The sequence below is a fragment of the Pezoporus wallicus genome, unplaced genomic scaffold (genome assembly GCF_028554395.1).
Source record: "Pezoporus wallicus isolate ANWC-B61680 ecotype Strahan unplaced genomic scaffold, APGP_CSIRO_Pwel_v1 contig_2012, whole genome shotgun sequence".
Classification (NCBI taxonomy): domain Eukaryota; kingdom Metazoa; phylum Chordata; class Aves; order Psittaciformes; family Psittacidae; genus Pezoporus; species Pezoporus wallicus.
This window is the reverse complement of record NW_026639840.1, coordinates 3133085-3152597: the sequence shown is the minus strand read 5'-3', so window position 1 is coordinate 3152597 and position 19513 is coordinate 3133085. Positions and strand designations below refer to the sequence as shown.

Sequence of the window (19513 nt, the reverse complement as noted above, 5' to 3'; positions counted from 1 at the left end):
GAGTACAAAAGGAGACCTGGACCTAAGCCTAATACTACTTTCATGTGTACTCTAAAGCTCCCACTCCTTAAGTCAACTGATTAGAACAGCATCACTATTTGATGAGTTTCTAGCACTTGTGATCCAGAATAAAACTGGAAAATATGAGCCCTAAACAAGCCTCAAAAGGCAGATTTTGCAAATGAATGCAAGTTTATTGTTATTTAAAATTATTCTATAGGTCTAGCTTCTGGTGGCTGAATATTTTAACGCTGGCAATTCTAAATTAGTCTAATCAGTACTCTAAGCACCTAAATCCAGTTTCTACGTTCTAAGTTCTTCTCTTCAACACCATCCACAGCTTGAAAATGGTACTCAAGGCAAACCCAAGAATTATGAATTTACAAACAAAAGGTAGCCTGACCGTCACTGTTGTCATAGTTAAGCTTTATCTATAGGTGAACAGACAGTGTCAAAATAAAAACTACAAATTAAGCACATAACTCTCAAGTGGAAAAAAGGATGATGCATTTTACTCTAGCTTGATAAAGAACCTTTGGTGTTCGGAAGCAGTTAATACTTGCAATACATACAGGTATTGATTAATCCTATTATCTCTCCATGTTCCAGTCCCTTCAGCCAAGATGACGAGGTCACATTGAGAGAAGCACACAGAAGTGAGTAGTCACTAATTGTGAGCCCACATTAAACCATTAGCTGGTGTGCAACAGCCTGCTTTCAGGTTAAGAAACAAAATCTGCTTTTAAATAGAACACTAATAGAAGCACATTTCAGAGTTCAAGAACGTATGACCTTCAAACTATTCTGTGGATGCACTTCAGTCATTTAAATCCACAATATACCATTTGTATTCCTGTAACATTTATTAGGAAAAATAGGTCTGAATTGGTCATGTGCACTTCATTAGGAACAGTAATTAAAAAACAATCCACCATGCAAAAGCTGAACTCACCTACACTTTCATACTTTCTTAAAATTCTATTTTTATTTCAACTTTTACTCTACCCTTGACCCCCTTCCTATATGTAACTGCAGAATGTGTATGTTTGGGGTGGAAGTAACATCTCTATGCAGGGCACATGCAGTTATGTGCTTTACATATGCTAGCTTTGACCACAGTTTAACCAAGTCACTGCACTCCTCTGATGCGAAAGGCCCACCCAAATGGAGCAGCTGGATCCAACTACCTGGCACCCACCTGGTGCAACTACAACACAAAGATGTCTCTGAAGTCAGACACAGGATCCTTACTGTTGAAAGCACCCCTGAGATTCCTCACCCCAGTCATCCAGGAATTGGGGAATTAGAAACAAACCAACCAAACCAACCAACCCCCACAACTGCCACACACAATCCCCCTATGCAACCCAAAACTTGAAACTCCCTCCATCAATCATTATCCCGTTTTTCTTGATACTGGACATGAGAATATTTTACTGGTGACGGTGGGAGCCTTTATTTTTTCCCTCAAACCTAACACAGCTGAGAAGACATTTAAACTATAATTGTTCTTAGATCCAAACAGAGATTCACATCCTATCCTCAGATGATGTCTTTAGGATCTGATCATTCATACGTGTATGTATGGTTTTTCACTGACAAACAACCTGACTCCTCTACTTGTGCAACTTGCATTACTCATAGGAAATCCTTGGCAGAGGCAAGCCAACATATGTTAATTACTGGGTTGCATTATAATAGGTCTAACATCTTGTTTCCCATCCAGGGTTTTTAAATAAATGCAAACAACAGTCTCTTTGGATACAAAAGTATGTATTTTTGTATCACAGGCTAAAAATATTCTACGTTAAAAACACAAATAGACCAAGTGCTAGAGAATTCCTGCCTCTCCAGTATGTTTTGGGGGGATTTATTAAACAAAGAAGCCAGGCAATCTTTCAGAGAGGTTAGCATATGTGCATTCATCTTTCATTTCCTATAAATTATCCTGAAGTCAGGTGTAATAGCGAAAAGGGGAGCTTGACTCCCCAACCTTCTATTTCTTCTATAAACAGCTTACCAGGTAAAGTCGGCTACCAGCTTCTAAAGCAAAATAAAGAACAAATTCATGAACACTGAGGAGCATGAACAGCGCAAACCTATGCTTAAAAATATGTATTTTTCTTATGACAGGAGCACTATATTTCTTCATTTTATGATTTAATACACTGGGATATTGCTAGGACAAGATGCTGGCAACATTACAAGTATTTTTGATTTACATTTCTCTTTATTGAGTAAGAGGCATTGAAGGCCATAGCTGCAATTTCAGGCAAAGGACTAAGACTCTGCGCTGACACACTGTTTCTTTTTGGATGACCAAATTCAAAGTTTTAAACCTGAATTTCAAATCATGCGACACCACAAAACTGACAGAAACACTAGAAGTTCTGTTGAAATTTTCAGAACAGTAATATTCTAAAAATAGAGACTGGTAAAAGACTTTCTTTCACAAAAGGTTTTGGAAAGAGTTCAGGCACTGAATAAATAATTTATACATGCGTTTAGAATGCAAAACCTTTTAGGAGACAACAAAAACGCTGTCTCAGATTTTTTACTTTTTAAAGTGATTAAACAAATTAGTAACAGGACATTATCCCACAACTGTGACCAGAAACCTACTAGGCATCACCCTCTCCTCCTTCCTTACCCAGGAGTCCCTGCAGTGGGTGCTGCACAGATGCAGCACTGGTCCCCACTCCGAAAGGCTCAGCGCCAGCCAAGAGGTGCCAGTGAAGAGCAGACAGATGGTGGCCAATAAGGAAACTATCACACTGTCTTAGTCACCATTGCAGAGCCTGGGTGCCACACAATAGCAGTCTGACTATCATCTACTTTACTCCTCATTTCAGCTTGTTAATATGTTTACCTGCATATGCCTAGTCCTCCCAGCTACAGGGCAAATAGACAGGAGAGCTGTATTAGGTGTACCAGCCCAGTGTCATACAGGGCTTGCAAGGACCCACCACAGCCAAGTATAACACTGAAGCCAGATACCCAAAGGTTACAAAACAGTGCATTAAACCCAACATGCCCACTGGGAGCAGTTATGCTCTGTGTTAGCCAAGAGAAAACACGTCCAACTCTTCAAGATGGAAGTTCAACATACCAACTAGTTAACAAAAGAAAACTTGATATTGAATTTCACATAGTTCTTGTATTTATTTAGAGACACAATGATATTCTGCTGAAGGATAAGACAAGCACAGTGCTGAATTTAAGGTGCCCATGTACATCCACCAACCAATTCCTCAAACCCAGGCTCTGAACCCTCCAGCAGCTGCCACCTTCTCCTCCACTTCCCTGCAGACCCCACACCTCCCAGGCATTTGTCAACCTACTACAAAGAACAATCTGCCATGAATACAGGTAGAAATAAAATGACTGCAGATATTTTCAGGACCCATTTTAATCAAACAGGGTCCAAACTACTCACCATCCACAGCACTATCCTTTGCAGGAAGAACCACCGCTTGGCCCAAGCCTGTGCAGCACCAAGCACCATCTGGTCTACACCCTGGGAGGTCCTTTCTGCACTTTCAACTTGCTCTGCTCCAGCTCCTGCCACCGGCAGCAGTGCCCATCACCGCCGCACTCCCTGCCGCACAGACTCCGCAGGACAAGGCAACTTCATGTGAATGCTTCAAAATATTTATCCTGTGTCCTGTTGCTGATTCCTTCTGAAGTACAAACAAGGTCTGTATGGCCTTCCCTTTATCTGTAACTCATACCCGAGGATCACTCAGTATGCGAGGTTTGGTCCTGAAGAGAAGCATTTATACAGCTCAGACAAGCCCAAGTCTAAGCTATATCTTTGTTAAACACCAGGATTAAGCATTTATTATTAATAAACATTTCAGAGGTTCCCATGTATTTCTTCTACACTCTTGTCTTTTGCTGGTCACCAGCAGCTGCTGTCAGTTTTACTTGTTCTTTGGTAAAGAATAACAAGGCCAACTGAAACAGCGACTCCCAAGTTACACATAAACAAGCTACAGGAGCAGGACCTTGTTTATCTTGACTCTGAAGCCTTTCTGGGTACCCAGCTTCCCACACAACTCCTGTTCCATCTGCTGCTACAGGAACTGCCGCTAAGCCTGGGACCACTGGGCCACGGAGCCCCCCAGTTTCTCTTTTCAGTCCCACCAGTGAAAGTCAGTTCTGAGCTAGGCTGAGCCTTCCCCCAAGGCGTCCCTGCAGCAGTGTGAATCGCTGCTACAGAAGCGGGTTCAGAGCCAGCACCACAGCCTGAGCAATGTCAGGGGCAGGTGACTCGGAAAGGACACACCACCCGCACACTTACACCACCAGAAAGCTGTGGGAAGAATACATGAGCTCAAGTGGTTTAACTCACAAGGCTCATTTAACCAAGTCTTAGAAGGCTCCACTAGTGACCCAAAATAACTTCTCATTACATAATACTGTTATGATTTTAATGCGTGAGATGTCAAGAGTTTTACAGTGCCAACAGCCAAAGCTATGCATTTCAGCTGGAAAGCTAGTAGGCTCCCATGTCTAATGGTATCAAATTCCAGCTGGACTGCAACCCAATAGTTTTAAAAAGTGGTGTAAATTATGGGAGAGATCTCATACTTGAGAGGACAGGAAAAGACTGAAGTATAGATCCTGACACAAATCTCCTAAAGAAGGACTGATAGAAGCTTTAAGTCTTACAAAGTGAGAAATATCAGAGTAGATCTCTCAGAAGCAGAAAAGACACTTGTGAATGGGATGAAGCTGAACACTAGTTTGTAGGGAAACAGCTGTGCTAACACAACACACGAATTCACGTTTTCAGTCACAGAAATCCTACCTACATTTGTATGTGTGGGTTGCATTAAGGTGCAACTCAGCATCTTAATTTTCTGTGAAACAGAGGGAGTACCTGTATCTCAGTGGCAAGGTGGGACTTCATGGTTTTGTAAAGCACCTTAAGGACAGAAAAGCGAATGTGCAGATAGGATCCCAAGGGCACGTTCACTGGCCTGGAATCTTTTTAGAACAAGCATTCCAGTCTTAAGAAAATAATAAAGTTATTGTTTAATCAAAAGTAAAGTGCATCAACCTGTGCTAAGTGGAGGAAAGAAGAAAAGTTTGCTTTGAAAAGGCTTGGGCGAAGCATTGGGCTGCTGTCAGGGAGGCCAACACAAGCTGTATACCAGCTGTAAACAAGTTAACTTCTGTGATCCCACTGCTGGGAAAAGAGTTGCAAGTGCATTAAACAAACACAGAATTTACAAGAAGGACACCAAGAGATTGGGTAGGCTGCCTGACAACCACATCATTCTTCTTCCCCCCTGAAAACCTGCAGGATAATAAACCCTTCTCTCTTCCATATATAGATAGATATATAAACAAACTGCTCTTCTGAGAATCCAATGTCAACAAAGTCTCTGAAACTGCTTTTTAAAGCTCTTCTCCTGCCTTTTTTGGGGGGGTTATGCAGAGGGAAGATAACCAAATGGATCTTCTGTTGACCTATGAATACATTATTAAGAAGGGATGGTGCCTGTTGTCAAGCTATTCTACCTGCAGGAACTTGGGCTTTTGCAATGTATTTTAAGCAAAAACATTCTCCAAGAAAATCTCCCTGTTTATAAGGCTTTTTTACAATTTACAATAGCAAAAATCTAAAAGATAAACTCAATGCTAAGAAAGACTAAAGTTTATGTTAAAGCAGTGATATGTAAGGTATTTATTTCCAAACCATGTATGGGGACATCCCACATTCTGGCTGTATGAACAGAAGCATCACTCAGACTGGGTACGGAGGCAGCAGGATAGCTGGTTGGTGAGTTTCTCCCTCTTCCTTCAGAAAGTGGCTGTAGTTGGAGGGATAGGGGTCCTGCAACTGAAGACGGGAGCCTTTCCTTTCTGTCACTTTGTGGTGGTTTCCCCCACCCCATCACATTCTCACACCTCTAAAATAACCAGAAGTAGATGGTAACCTTTGAGCTGGAGGATGCCTATCCACCAGGCATTGCCCTGCACTGCTCCCCCATCCCACAATGACTTTAGTTACACAGTAAGCCCGTATTCAATTGGTTCATCTGTTTTTGGAATGGGTGCTCAAAAGCAAGAGAGGAAGAGAAACCTGCACTTCAGAATTTACTGACAGAACAGGAGGTGTGTATTTCAGGACAGCCTAAAAGGCTCCGCTGTTCTCAGAGGTAATCAGGAATACAGCCAAGAAACAAGCAGATATTCATCAAAGGAACTGGTTTGTTGCTACTAAATGGCCAATTGAAGCTCCTGCTACTCTGTCATATATCTATTTCACTGCAGCCCCAATAAATAAACCTTTCTGATTAGTTAGGAGACTATCTAGAAATCTCTGAGAGATGGATACCATTCGCTTTGCCAAACACGCAGTTGTTGCAGCCCTGAAGCCTCAACAGAATTACATAAATAAATAAATAATGATTCCAAGGGACAACACAAACTTGTTTACATAATTGCTCTTTTTCTTATTCATCAAACATAGATGTTTTCACCTAATCAGCAAGGGTGGCAAATGATATTTCACAGGCACAAAAAGCTGCAATAAGAATGGGGCAGAGTTTATCCACATTTGTGCACTAGACACAACCAGTCAGTACTCTCCAGTTAATGCTATCCTGACCAACCTGACTACTCAAGTAGTCACCAGAAGAGTTTGCCAGTTACCAAAGAGCTGAGAACATCAGAACAAGGAAGATCTGAAGACCAAATAAGACAACAAACAATTCCATACCAGTTTTGCATGAACCTAACAGATGCACAAAGTCTGTGGCTTTCATCCATACATATGGACACATATGTATTATCTGTAGGTTAGGAGTGTTCCCCTTTCTGAAGTCAGACCCACAGCAGTGCTGCTTTTCCCTGGGGGGGAGTTGAGGAGGAAGGCTTACAGCAACCACAGTCTCTCTGTGCCTGCAGCCAATAATAACCACCAAGAAACTGCAATATGGTTGTACAGGGAGAGGACAGCATCTACTACCCACAGATCACGCAGCCAGAGGATCGCCTAAGTAGGTTTCACAGGACTGAAGAATGATATCTTAGCATAAGAACATTGGTTTTATAAATCATCTCTCCCTCATTTACTGACACATAAAGTCACAAAAAGCAAAACTTAAATTTTGCTAAACAAAAAAAACCACCACAAACTCTTTATGAAGACAAGCAATGAGCAGTAGAGGCAATCCAAATCCACAACTTTATGAAATTTCCACAGGTTTGTAGCATTGTGCATATTAATGGGGTTTTGACCCATTTCTTTTCCTTCTTCCCTGCCTGTGCTGAGCCAACAGCCCTCCTGCTTCACTTTGGGAATCAATTCAAATCTGCTCTGCAGAGTAAAAACAAGTACTGGATTATCAACCAAGGGATATGCTTCCCACATTTACCTTAATGGAATGTTAACATGATAGCTCGTATGTGACTATCTCAATACACTAGACAAAATACAAAATAGCTCGATTTACTGAATTATCTGTGCACAGGACAGAAGACTCTTTTTCAGCATAGATATTTCACTAGATCCTAAACCTTATTCGAAAAAGCATCAACCATCACCCCTTCCCCATTGGAAGGGACTGTGTTTGGCTGTTCCAGGATTTCATACAGGAGTACAAATTACTTCTTCTATCTTCTGCTACAGGTCTAAACAGTGTAAGCAACTGAGGGAAACTACAGGTGGCCCAGATCAAACAGTCACTTACATGGGCCTTCAGAAGGGTGGGTTCTTTTAAGAATGAATCATCCCCTATGGAGTAACTCAGTTTCTGTTGACACTTCCAGGAGAAACTGGGCAGAAAGTGATTTTGTCTAAGAACAACTTTGTGTTTTCTACTAGATACATAACACCCATACAAAATTGCCATCCTCCAAGAAGGGAAAGGTAGAGGAACTGTTACTGAAGCTGGCAAACCTCTCCTTGCAGGCAATGTAAACTTCAGTGTATCTTGGAAACTATTAGAACCAAAAATAACATGTAACAAGTGTAAGACCATCTCTTACTCTCATAATACACTACTGCCTCCAACAGTCGAGTTGTGGAGATCCATTACAACCCATTGTCTGGACATTTCTCTTGCAGCCCATATCACCTTTAAAATATTCTGACGCTAACCAAGCTGAATGTTAATGATCATGTGAAACCCAATGGAAATAAAGAAATTGAAAATTGCTATATAAGAAGTTTTTGCTTTTAGAAAAAAGGGGGGGGGGTATAAATCAATAGGAGAAAGCAACATTTCCATTTACAAACCTTTTAAAAAAAAAATAAAATAAAATCCAAAACCCACCATAATAAGGCAGAATTTATACCTAAGGCAACTGACAGCCTCAACGTATCATCAGCACAAAAGCTTACATACACCTAAATTCAGTGAGAGGAAAACACACATCATCTGAGCAGGACGTGTATCACTGCCCATCTGTGGTGGTCTGTATTGATGCATGTCCACTGTGCTTCCCATAAGCACATCTAAAGAATAAATAAGGTTTGTGCACCTCATCCCACAGCAGTTGGTTGACAAGAACAAGTATAAGCCAACTCAAAACTCTTCAGCAATATTATTGATGCTTTGCTGTAATACAGGATAAGATTTCACAAAAATTGGTCTAACTAGGAGTGAACAAATCAGCCAATTGCATAGTGGTCAAATTTGTTACCACAGGCATTAACTGCAGTCCTACTCATTTATGAGAAACAGGCTTCCCAGGTACAGCCATAACAATCCCAGCTCATTCCTCCTCTGGCATTTGATCACCCATGTCGTTACAGCAGCATGGCAGGCACCACCAGCTCCTGGCCAGCCACTACATCCGTGGTCACATTATCTTCTGTGTGACTGGAAATAGGCTGGATCCTTGTTGTCCTGAAGCCTATCAACAACACTGTAGAAGGCAAAAGGAATTCCAGCTTTCGTTTCCTTTCTGGGATCTATTTTTCTTCCTTTTCAGCAGAGAAACCAGGCTTTGCAGGCTGCTAATACAAACATGAAGTTGCTAAAAACCAGCCAACATTGTCTCCAACTATAGTATCAGTGATGTAACTGCCATCCATGAGGCTTGTTTTGTTGGGAAGGTTTTTTTGGTTGTTGCTTTGTTTTGTTGGTTTTTTTTTTGTCGACACAAAACCTTTGGAGCCTATAAAAGTGGAAGAGATTTGGGGCAAAGGGCAAGCAACTCCCAAGAAAAGTTATGAATGGAAATGTGCTACAAAGCCTCCTCTCTCCACCCCTTGCAACCACTGCTGATCAGGACAAATCTTTCAGATGCTGCAGAAACTGATCTATTATCTTTTGTGGGTTTCCTAAAATGTTGTAAAAACAGAACTGTATGTATGCCACATTAAGGTCACAGTTTTATTTCATCCCAGACAGCACAAAACACTCTGTATACATGCACAGTAACTCACTTCTTTCCTGAAACAAAGTTTTCATTGATCCTTTGCCACAGACTCAATTATTGTTTCTAATCGTGATCAAGGTTTATTTAAGGTATTGTGGACTGTAAACAATGTAAAGAATAAAAGCATCTGTCCATGTTGACACGAATGTCATTGGCAGGTTAGACACCTATACCAACTGGTCCCCTGGGCACTCTTTTTAAATTCTGAAAGTCCTAAGTAAATTTAAATTACAATTTACAAAACAGTCTTGAAACCAGCCACCTTTTGATGTAGTGTTATCTTGAGTAGATAAAAATCATAGTCTGTCAATTAAATGCCATGATATTTTTTGTTGTTTTAAAATATAGACACTTTTTTTTTTAATTGTGGGAAATTTGGCAAAACTCCTGGTCCTCCTCAAAACCAAGGGGAAAAATAATAATAATCTTGTAATTTGGCAACCGTAGACACACAAGTAAAAAACAGATCAAGCCATTTTAAGACAACATTTAAAAAGTAAAGATAAAAAGGAGAAAGGTCCTTGACTGTGGGATATTTAAAGGATTTCAAGTCATGTTTTCCATAGCCTCATTCTAACAATAAGCGTCCTTTTCTTTCTCCTCCCCTCCACCCCAAACTCTGAGGAAAACAGTCACAAAATGCACTCAACTAGCCTCAAAGTCACACGTGCTCCACTGCAGATCTTGCTTTCAATGTGTCTTTTGTTTGATGGCTGGTGTTTCAACATCCTCAACTTGAACAGAAAAAGGTCAGAGCAAGTCTTCTGGCATTCACAGACCTGCACCAGGCCCCGACAAGAGAAGATTGATGCCACAGTACATTTCCCCCAGTCGAGAGAAGGAAGTGGAGGTTTGAATTTGAGACCAACTATGTTTGCTAGAAGGATCCTTCTCCCAGAGACCATCAGTGGTGTTTAGGTTTGCTGTGAAACTTTTCTGCTGGTGCTGGCAATACTTCTTGAGTTAGAGTTATGCCCCAATGCCACCTTATGGCCCCAGTACCAGGACCTGAACAGGTTCCCACCAATAAGAGGCTTTAGTCATACATCCAAGCATAAGGCTTTTTCCCCAGCCCTCCCCTTTCCGCCCCCTCCTGGTTCTGCTCCACCTCTCAGTTACCCCTAGTGCCCTTACGCCTGCTGCCCTCGCCCTTGCTCCCGGCTCCCCTGCCCTGGGAGGAGAGGCTGTACCATTAACCTTCCAGTATGCAAGGCCAAGGTCCATACTGCAGCTAGAGAGAAGCTGTTGCTAAAGATTCCTTAAAAGCTCTGGCACTTCAAGGCAGTTGGAACTACTCAACCAGAGCTGGGACCCAAAGCTTTGCCACAGCATTAATGGGCTTTTGCCCTTTTAAATTTTATAAGCCTGTCGCCTTTCTGATGTGCAGTTTTATTCAGAGCCCTAAATGGCCATTTCATATTTAAAAGAAAGCTTGCATAGGTAGCACCCTAAAACTACCCCGGGTCATTCATCTCCCCCCCGCTCTCCTACTGTCTCTTAGGAAACCTTTGATAGAGCATTTGTTCAGGCTGCCAAGTTAAATCCTCTTCTCTCATGTCAATGCATTGAAAAAAGCAGTCGGAACACCAGCTTCACTCAGGCCTGCTCAAGTAAATGGAGAAAACCAATTCCTCTGGCACTACAGAGCCATTAAGCCGTTTGCAGATTATTAACTGAAGCACAAAAATATACACCGTGCACAATCGGACGGCAGCGCGGAGCTATTCCGTAAATTTGCTTCAATCCCAATAAACTGCCTGTATGGCTGCAATTTGTAATCGTTTGAGCAGCTGCCGCCACTGCTTAGCGGGACCCCGACAACCCCAGACAAAAGCCGTTCCGCCGCGGAGCGGGGGTCATGCTTCCACCACCGGCACGTTTCACGCTCCGAACATTCGGTAACGGGGGCTGCACCGGGGGAGAAGCCCCCGGAGAGGCGCGTCCCTGCTCCGTGCCCCACGCCGCAGCCTCCACGGTAGCACCGAAATTAAACTTTACACGTGCAAAACAAAGTTTACAGTCTAAAAACCCGATTATAGTAACAACTTCCTCCCCCTGCCTTAGGCTGCTGTACTCCTTCTACGCTACCGAGCCAGCCCGGAGCGCTATCCCGACCGGCACGGGGGGGAATAAAAGCGTGGTTGGATGGCTCCTATTTTTATGTTTACATTCCTGAAGTGTCTTTTAACTGACTGCCATTCCCCCTCTCCCCGCGAGCAGCTCTGCCAGCCGCCCCTAGAACCGCTTCCCCGCTCCCCTCGCACAAAGGCAGGCAGGCGAGCGGTTGGCGAGCGGCGGCCGGGCCGGTCCCCCCCCCGGCCCTCTGCCCCCGCGCCCCCTCCCCTCCGCCCCGACGGCTTCCTGGACAGATGCACCGGGGGAGGGAGGGAAGAAGTGAAGGAGGGGGGCTGCTCCTTCCTCCTGCCTGGCGAGAGAGGCCCCGGTCCCAACTGGCTCTCCAAACCCAGACACAAGGAATTTACACCCAGGCAAGCTTCCCGCAGCCCGGAACACAGGCGCAAGCTCCCCCACGCGTCTCCCAAGCCCCACACGCGCAGCCGGACACGCACGCCCCGAGCCGCGGCCGCAGCACCGGCCCCGGCGCGGGTCTCCAGCCCGCCCCAAGGGCGCCCTCCCGGCCGGGGGCAGCCGCCGCCCCGGCCCCCGCAGCCCCTTTGTTTTTGCGTGGCTCCGACTCCCGCCCGCCTCGCGGTGCCACAAGTTAGAGCCGGGCCGCGTCCCCCCGCGGCCCCGCGGCCGGCCCGAGAAGGGCATTTCCCGGGCAGAGCCGCCTCCCCGCCGCCGGGCCCGGCTCCGCGGCTCCCAGCCCGCTCTCGCCCCACTCCCTCGGCGGGGACAGCCTGCCCCTTTAAGAAGTCTCCGCACATTTTCTCCCTTCGCAGAATAAATACGTATTTTCTCTTTTTTTCCTCTCCACTGTACACCTATTTCCCCAGCGTGGCCGCTCCATTGTTTCTGCTCCGCCGAGACGCAACCCCTGCCCGGCCGCGAACGGGGAGGTGCGAGCAGGGAGCGCAAATAGACGCGAAACTTACCTACAGATTGCAAAGCAGCCTTGTAGCAGCAAAATAATAAGGAAGAAGGCAGGCAAAATCCTCTCACCCCAACTGATTTGCAGCTCTACTCGGGTATTTTTAAATATATGATTTTGTTTATTCCCCCTTTCTTCCTTCTCCCACCCCCCTCCCGCTTTCTTTTTCCTTTCTTCCCCCCCCCCCCCTTTTTCCCCTTGCCCACAGACAGTGAAAAGGAGCTCAATGTTAGTGGGTGAGTAAGTGAATCAACTAGCAGAGAGCACAGCAAGTTGAAGTGTCAAATTACATTGGCTATTCTATTACCAAAGGGCCATGCTTTGTGGCTGCTGGCAAAATCTGTCCCAGATTCCTATCTGAAAGGGAGCTGCCTCCTACAGGGATGTTCTTTTCGCCCTCTCCCTTTCGCTCTTACCTCCACCCCATCCTTCCCCCCCCCATTCCCCAAATTACACAAAGTTAAAAATCTTAGATACGAGTTAAAATACAAATATTGTCTTACAGTCTATTTTAAGGCGGGGAATCTCGGTTTAGTCTTCCTGAACACCAGGCACTCGGAAACCCTTCCACTCTGGAAACCGAAAGCAGGAGAATACCTATTCTCCCTTCTGTATTTTTGTATTATTAAACAGGGGAAAACCACCCTGGATCCGATGTGCTCTCAATCATGCAGTGCCTCCGTCTCCACCGCCTTCATGGGAGATTTTTTTACGGGGATGGAAGGAACTACCGGGTGGGCAGGGGGATGACACGGGAACGCCGAGATACCCGGAGGGAGCAGAGGGGTATCTCACTTTAGCCACCCCTCTTCTCTCCCCTCCCCGGTCTTTATTGCCGCCACCGTCCCTCGGGGCCGCTGGTTTTTCAGAGCCCGGAGCTCCCGCCACCCAGGTAGGCGCGGGGCTCTCCCGGGGGTCCCCGCCCGCCAGCAGGGCTCTGCCGGGGAAGCCGGGCGATGGTGCCCTGCGGGGCGGAGCGGCCCGGGGGAGGTGGGGGGTGGTTGGCCCTCACTCCGCACCCACCCTCCCCCCGCCGCCCTGAGCGCGTCCCGCGGCTCTAACAATAGGCCGGTTTGGTTGGGATTGGGTTCCCCCCTCTCCTCCTCAAGAAAGGCAGCCCAATTTCCAGAGAGAAAAGAAGAAGGAGCCGTCCTTGTCTGACGAGCACCGATCTGCTAAAAAACATCTCCCTCGACTTCTCTTCCCCTTGATAAAACACTTCCAGGACAATCAATATTTTATGATGAGTTGTTAATAAGCCTAATATATTCATCCTTGCTCCAACGGGGCTTGTTAGATTATGCAATTAAGATAAGCAATTTAAATAGCACAGTGCATCTCTCCGCTGGTCACATTCGTCTTGTTGGAGGAGGAGGAGAACGATCTGGACTTTAAAGGGGTGTCGGATCACTCGGGGGTGGGGGGGTGTTTAATTATTATTTTTTATAACAACGCGTGCAGCCGGAATCGCACGTTCACGCCGCTCTCCACGCCGGTAACCCCGCGGGGCTCCCCCCCCCTTCCCTTCGACGGCTGCCGCTCGCTCATTTACGTACTGATTTGCATGGGGCGGGTCAGCCGCGGGGATGGAAGGGGCGAGCGGGGCTGCACCGCCCGCTGCCTCGCCCCCCCGCCGAGGACAGCGTCCCCTCCCCTGGCCCTCCGCCCCACTCGTTTGCGACGTCGTGGCTCCACCAGAAGAAAACAAAAAGGAGGAAAAAAAACCCTACATCACCCCAAAACCACAATTACTGTCGCTCTCCCCTTCCTGCCGCCCGCCCGCCTCGGTGGATACCGGGGGTACCCCACGGACGCTGCGCCCCTCCGCCGCCCCAAGCGCTGCGGCACAACACCCGCCCCAGTACTGCCGGGCGGCTGTGGAGGGGAGCCGCGGGCGGGCAGCGCCCCCCTTTCCCCCCGACCCCGGCGGGAGCCGGCAGCCGACGCGTCCCTCCGGTCCGGCGAGGGTCCGGCTCCGTGTTTTGCGTGCGGCCGTGGTGTCAGCCGGGGAGCGCCGAATAACAAAGACAAGTTTGAGAGCAGCCGCCGCCGCACAGGCTGCCAGTGACGTCAGGGAACAATGCTGCTGCCAGCCAGCCCGCCCCGTGCAAGACCGGCGCCCCTTAAAGGCGCAGGGCCGCCCCGCGGGGCGCTACAGGGGGCACCGCGGCCGGGCATGGGGCGAGCGCTCGGGTGTCCGTCCCCCCTTCCCCGCTGCGGCTGGCCCCTCGGCACGCTGCCCGCCCGGCCGGGCTGGGAGCGGTGCCGCTTCGCCGTAACGCGGCTCCCTCCCTCCCGCGCTGCGCCTTGCCCGGTACCGCTCTAATCACTCCCCTCAGCTGCCCGGGGACGCGGCGGCCGCCCGGGCCGAAGCTCTCGGCCTCCGCAGGGCCGACCCCTCCGCCCCCCGCGGACCTGGTGGGCCGCTGCCGTCATGAGGGGCGCGGGGAGCAGAGCGAACGGTAGTCGTGGCGACGCGGCCTAAGGCCCCGGGGCAGGTGCGGGAGACGCAGGCCCTGCTCTTCGGTGCCGCGCACACGAGCCCGGCTACCCGTCACTTAGAGCCCGTTTCAAAGGTCCTTGCCCTCAGGGGCTGCATAATTAGGGAACAGCACTGTCCCAGAGGCGAGGGCCCAAGTGCTTCCAGCCAAGAGTTTGGCCAAGATGCCACCGTCAGGTTCCCCAGCAGTGACCCCTTCTCCTCTTCCTTTCTCCTGTGTGCTGTCGCTCCTTGTGAGAGCCACACGAGCCCCTGTGATTTTAACCCGCAGTCCGCAGATTTAATCAGTGGATTTTGTTTAGTCAATGCACCCCATAAGTCATTCCACTCCAGAGCAGCTTTTGATACCCATTATTAAGACAGGCGCTGAATAAACGCAGCCTTATAAGCAACCAACGGTGGCACTGTAGCAATATAGCTATTTCCTGACAATCACATAGATGACATTGCCTCATACCTTAATAGCAAATTAATTTACAATTAATTTTCCCCTTTTCACTCCCCAAGGAATCAGTTTAGCCAAGTGTCAAAACTTCCTTCCTGGACACAGGCAAAGTCAAGCAATAGGTTTTACATTTCATGGATTCAAACAGTCTTACAGAAATACAGGATTGGAAAATTAAACATATCTGTGCAGCAAAGCAGTTACAAGGGCACAGCCTGTCCACTGTATTTAAGCATAACTTCCGCTGATGTCATCCAGACAGAGCACGGATTGGTAATAACACATTTACTTTTGCAAGGTTTTTGTAGCTTTTCTGCAGAACACTTTCCACATCACCACATTGTGCAGGATTTACCAGCTGCGCCACCCTCCCAGCTTCCAGAAACTAAGTTGCTTGATAAGTACACGGCTATGAAAATAAGGGTCTTGAAGGAAATATGTTTATGGTGATGTAGCAGGTGCCACTGTACTCTCTGAGCCTGCCTCCACTGAAGGGGGCTCTACTTCACAGTATTCATAGGCACTGAAGGGGCTGGAGGCAATACCTGTCCACAGGGGACGTGCGACTGCAACAGCCTTCGGCCACTTGCAGTTAGAGACCAGACAGCACTTGCAGTGACAGCAGGTGTTAATGGGTGTCATAGCCAGATCCCAACTGCTACACCTGCCCATAGAGCCCTTTGTGTTCTCAGTCACAGGAGACATTCCCTACTTCCTCCACAAGCTACATCAGTCACCCGCTAGGTTTTGGCCCCAAAGCAGCAGTCAGTTTACCTATAATGTGTGTATGTGTATATATATATATATATATATACATATAAATAAATTAAATCTAACTCCCTGAAGATTAGGAGTGCCTTAGTTTTCTCTGACCTGTGCTGATATGATTCGTGAAATTAGAAAGCTACCTCTAACCCATGTTGATGGGCTTACTTTCAGCCAGGGACTGGGCTAATCCATGACGTGGAACAAAGCACTTTTACAGCTGTTCCAGGTCACTGCCTGCTGGGGCATAAAAGGTGGACTGGCCACTTGGACTGAAAAAAAGGGGGTCAGGAGCTTCAATATATGACAGGGCTGCCTTAGGTTATTCGGTGTTGTCCCAAGAGCACCCCTGAAAGAAAGTGCCCAATTAGGCTGATCAGCCTGATTTTCCAACTCTCTTGCAATATCAGAGCAAAGCAAAAGCAGTGTTTGCAACACGATAAAGCATTAGGCCCTGTTTTTGTTTGTTTTAAGAGACCAGGCTGCTTTTTGCAAATAAGCGCGCTTGACAGTTTTGAGAAGAATTGTAACTAGCCTTAAAACAGAAGTTGTACAAGCTTCAGTGCATGATCTCCGATCCTGGCTTAACAGTGTCGTGCTGCTGCAGTAGCAAAGCCATCAGCGAGCAGGCAGATGGACAGTTATCCACATTATTCCATGCTCTGTGGTGGGCCTGTCCACAAGGGATTAGACCAAATCTGCTAACCTCGTTTCTGTTATATAACCTAAGGCAGATCTGAACTCTTTTCTCCAGAGGATTGTATGTTAAACTAGAATATCACCTCCCCCTAACCGTCTTCAGCTGTAGTTCAAATCAGGTTTTACTATCATAATTCATGCTGTACTGAAATGAAAACGGAATTGATTGCGATGCATGTAGACACTGTGTCTAGACATATCCAGGTTACTTGTATGCAAGTTTTATCAGGTAACTGCTATCAGTGCAGCTTTTTGCAGCGTAGTATTTAGTGCAGACTACAGAGACTAAAGGGAGTAAGCACTTACAGCACCGAGTCCACCCTGAGCTATTGGGTGCTATACCCATTAGAAAATAAGCTGCCTAGTTTAAGAGCTAACTCAAGTAAGCACAACACAGACTGCAGGTGTACAATATGCACAAAAGACTGCTTATGAGCGGAGCTGATTTCATGGTAGAGTCTGACATCAGCATGCTTTTCTTGTAGCTTTGCAATAGTCATGTCACAGTCACATGCATGGCACCAGCACACCTGGTGCTCCCCAAGTAACACATGTTCTGAAGTCTTTGAGCCCTCATGGAACTGTTCATCCATCAACACAGACCTCTGATCTACTCTTCCGTCATAACCCATGGGCTTATCTCATACAAATGCTTGCTCAGATCAATAGTTATGCTGAAGTTTAGCTAATAATGCTTCAAAATGAAGGAGAACAAGTCTTTTTCCAACTACAGCTTAGGATGCCAGCAGTAATACTACTGGATGCAGTTAAATTACACCACTTTGAAAGTGAGACTAAATTTAAGTGAGGCTGCAGTCAGGCTGTATACATTTCACTATGCACAGTGAGAAACTGGTGCAATTTATTGACAACTATGTCCATTTTTATCTTTTACTTAATAGTATGGGAAAAAAAAAACCAATGGGGTTTATTTGGATTCTTAAATTAGAGATGAAATTGCTGTGCAAAGACATTAAGGAAATTTGCAGTTATGCAACTGGAGTCCTAGAGGAAAAAGTTAACGATTTTACTGAGAAAAACAAATTGAAAACAATTATGAGATGTTAAGAGGGAAGTGGCTGGTGATTTGGGTTGCTTTTTTTTTTTTTCCTCCCCTTTGCTTTTCCTTTTGAGGCCTGAAAACATTCACATATTGTCTTAAATTTGATCCCTCTTTGGTCCTCCTCAACCTCTACTGCCAAAGTCACATAGTCATTTGTGACTAAAATGAGGGACTGGATTCCTCCAGAGGAGGTTCAGTGCAACAGGGAAGGAAGAGAGCATCATGACATTTTTTCTGACACTAAAGAAACACATCTTGTCTTTTATGGGAATTTACACTCACACCTCTTTTTATGGTCAGTCTTTCTGAACCAAGCTGCTACTTATGCCAGTCTTCTGCAAACAGTTCCATGTACTCAGAAGTCTGAAGCTCTTCTAGGGGCTCTTTGGGGTGCCACAGTAGGACAACACAGACACTCACCAGGTGTCTGGTCTTGCAAGCACAAGACCCAAGTCACTATGACCTTTGTGTAACTACTGGACAGCCTTGCCCCTGTGGCTCAGTTAAGTATAGCCTATATTCTGAGAAAGATCAGAGCTGTAGTTAACAACACTGTACTCGGCCTTCACGTGCACTCCATGCTGGATTATGGAAGGCAATTTGCTTAGTTTGGCAAAAAGAATAAAGTCTTTAAACATATGATGTAGGAAGATATCACTGAAATCCAGGATGTGTGCCTTCAAGAGTCAAGGATACAGCTTAAATACAGAAACAAAGAGCCTAAAGGATAGGAAGAGAAGGCATGCCATGTGCTTGTAACATACCGAAAAGGGACTTAACATATGCGAGCTGAGGAAATGCGGCATTGTAAACATGCTATTTATACAGTTCCAAGAGTATACTTTTATGGGGACATAAACATTAGTCACCCCAGTGCATATAGTCTTTCCTTCTGAAGAAGATAAAGGCACTACCCTGTCAGAGCCAAGCCAAAGTCCAAATTCAAGAACCAAGCATCTCTCAACTTTAAGAACTGTCGTATCAAAATTTGGTCTGGGGTGAAGTCTCTTGACTCATGCAAACCTTGCTCATAAAGCAAATAACTTCCAAACTTTGCAACTGAGATTTGTAAATAGGGACTTTAGCCACTTCTGTTGTTATTAAACTTGTTTCTAGCTATACCATACAGTTTCAGGAGGAAAAGTGAAAAAGAAAACAAAACCTTATCCAAGTTTAAACTTGGGGGGAATGTATTGTGGCAAAATATAATTAGCAAAGCTGGAAGATGGCCAGAGTGCTGTGTGCAACCTCATGCTCTTACAAAAAAAAACCAAGGATTTTGAATGACCATAAAGTCAGGACCTTATTTTTAATTTTTTCCAAATAATGCAATTGAGTCACCTTATGCAAAACCAGACATGCGTACGACTGCCTTGAAAGCATTTCACTTGGTATATTAGCGGGGATGTCCATGGTGTAGACTTCTGTTTCATAGATGGCAGATACTACTCTGTCTTTCTATCACTTGACTACCTAATGCCAGATTTTGACAGTAAGCAGGTCTTCTTTTAGCCTCAATGATCTTTAATGAAGAAAGGTAATGAGATTTAAAGAACAACAAATGCAGCCATGTGTAGAACATGAATG

At 45.9% G+C, this 19513-nt stretch overlaps 1 protein-coding gene and 1 long non-coding RNA gene across 6 annotated transcripts in view; one reads left to right on the top strand and one right to left on the bottom strand.

Annotated features, from left to right (window-relative positions):
• ZMIZ1 (zinc finger MIZ-type containing 1) overlaps window positions 1-12678 on the bottom strand; it is a 339908-nt gene extending 327230 nt beyond the window's left edge. For 2 of the 5 annotated variants that reach the window (XM_057416415.1, XM_057416417.1), the window contains exon 1: window positions 12459-12673. The gene's annotated coding sequence lies outside the window, so the exon portion shown is untranslated. Of the gene's footprint in view, window positions 1-12458 lie in introns of all 5 variants that reach the window. The other 3 variants (XM_057416418.1, XM_057416423.1, XM_057416419.1) reach the window with 2 other exon arrangements.
• LOC130603013 (uncharacterized) lies at window positions 12122-13120 on the top strand. The gene is made up of 2 exons (XR_008973041.1): window positions 12122-12551; window positions 12960-13120. It is a non-coding gene; the product is annotated as an uncharacterized LOC130603013 (long non-coding RNA).
• Window positions 13121-19513: the final 6393 nt, after the last annotated feature.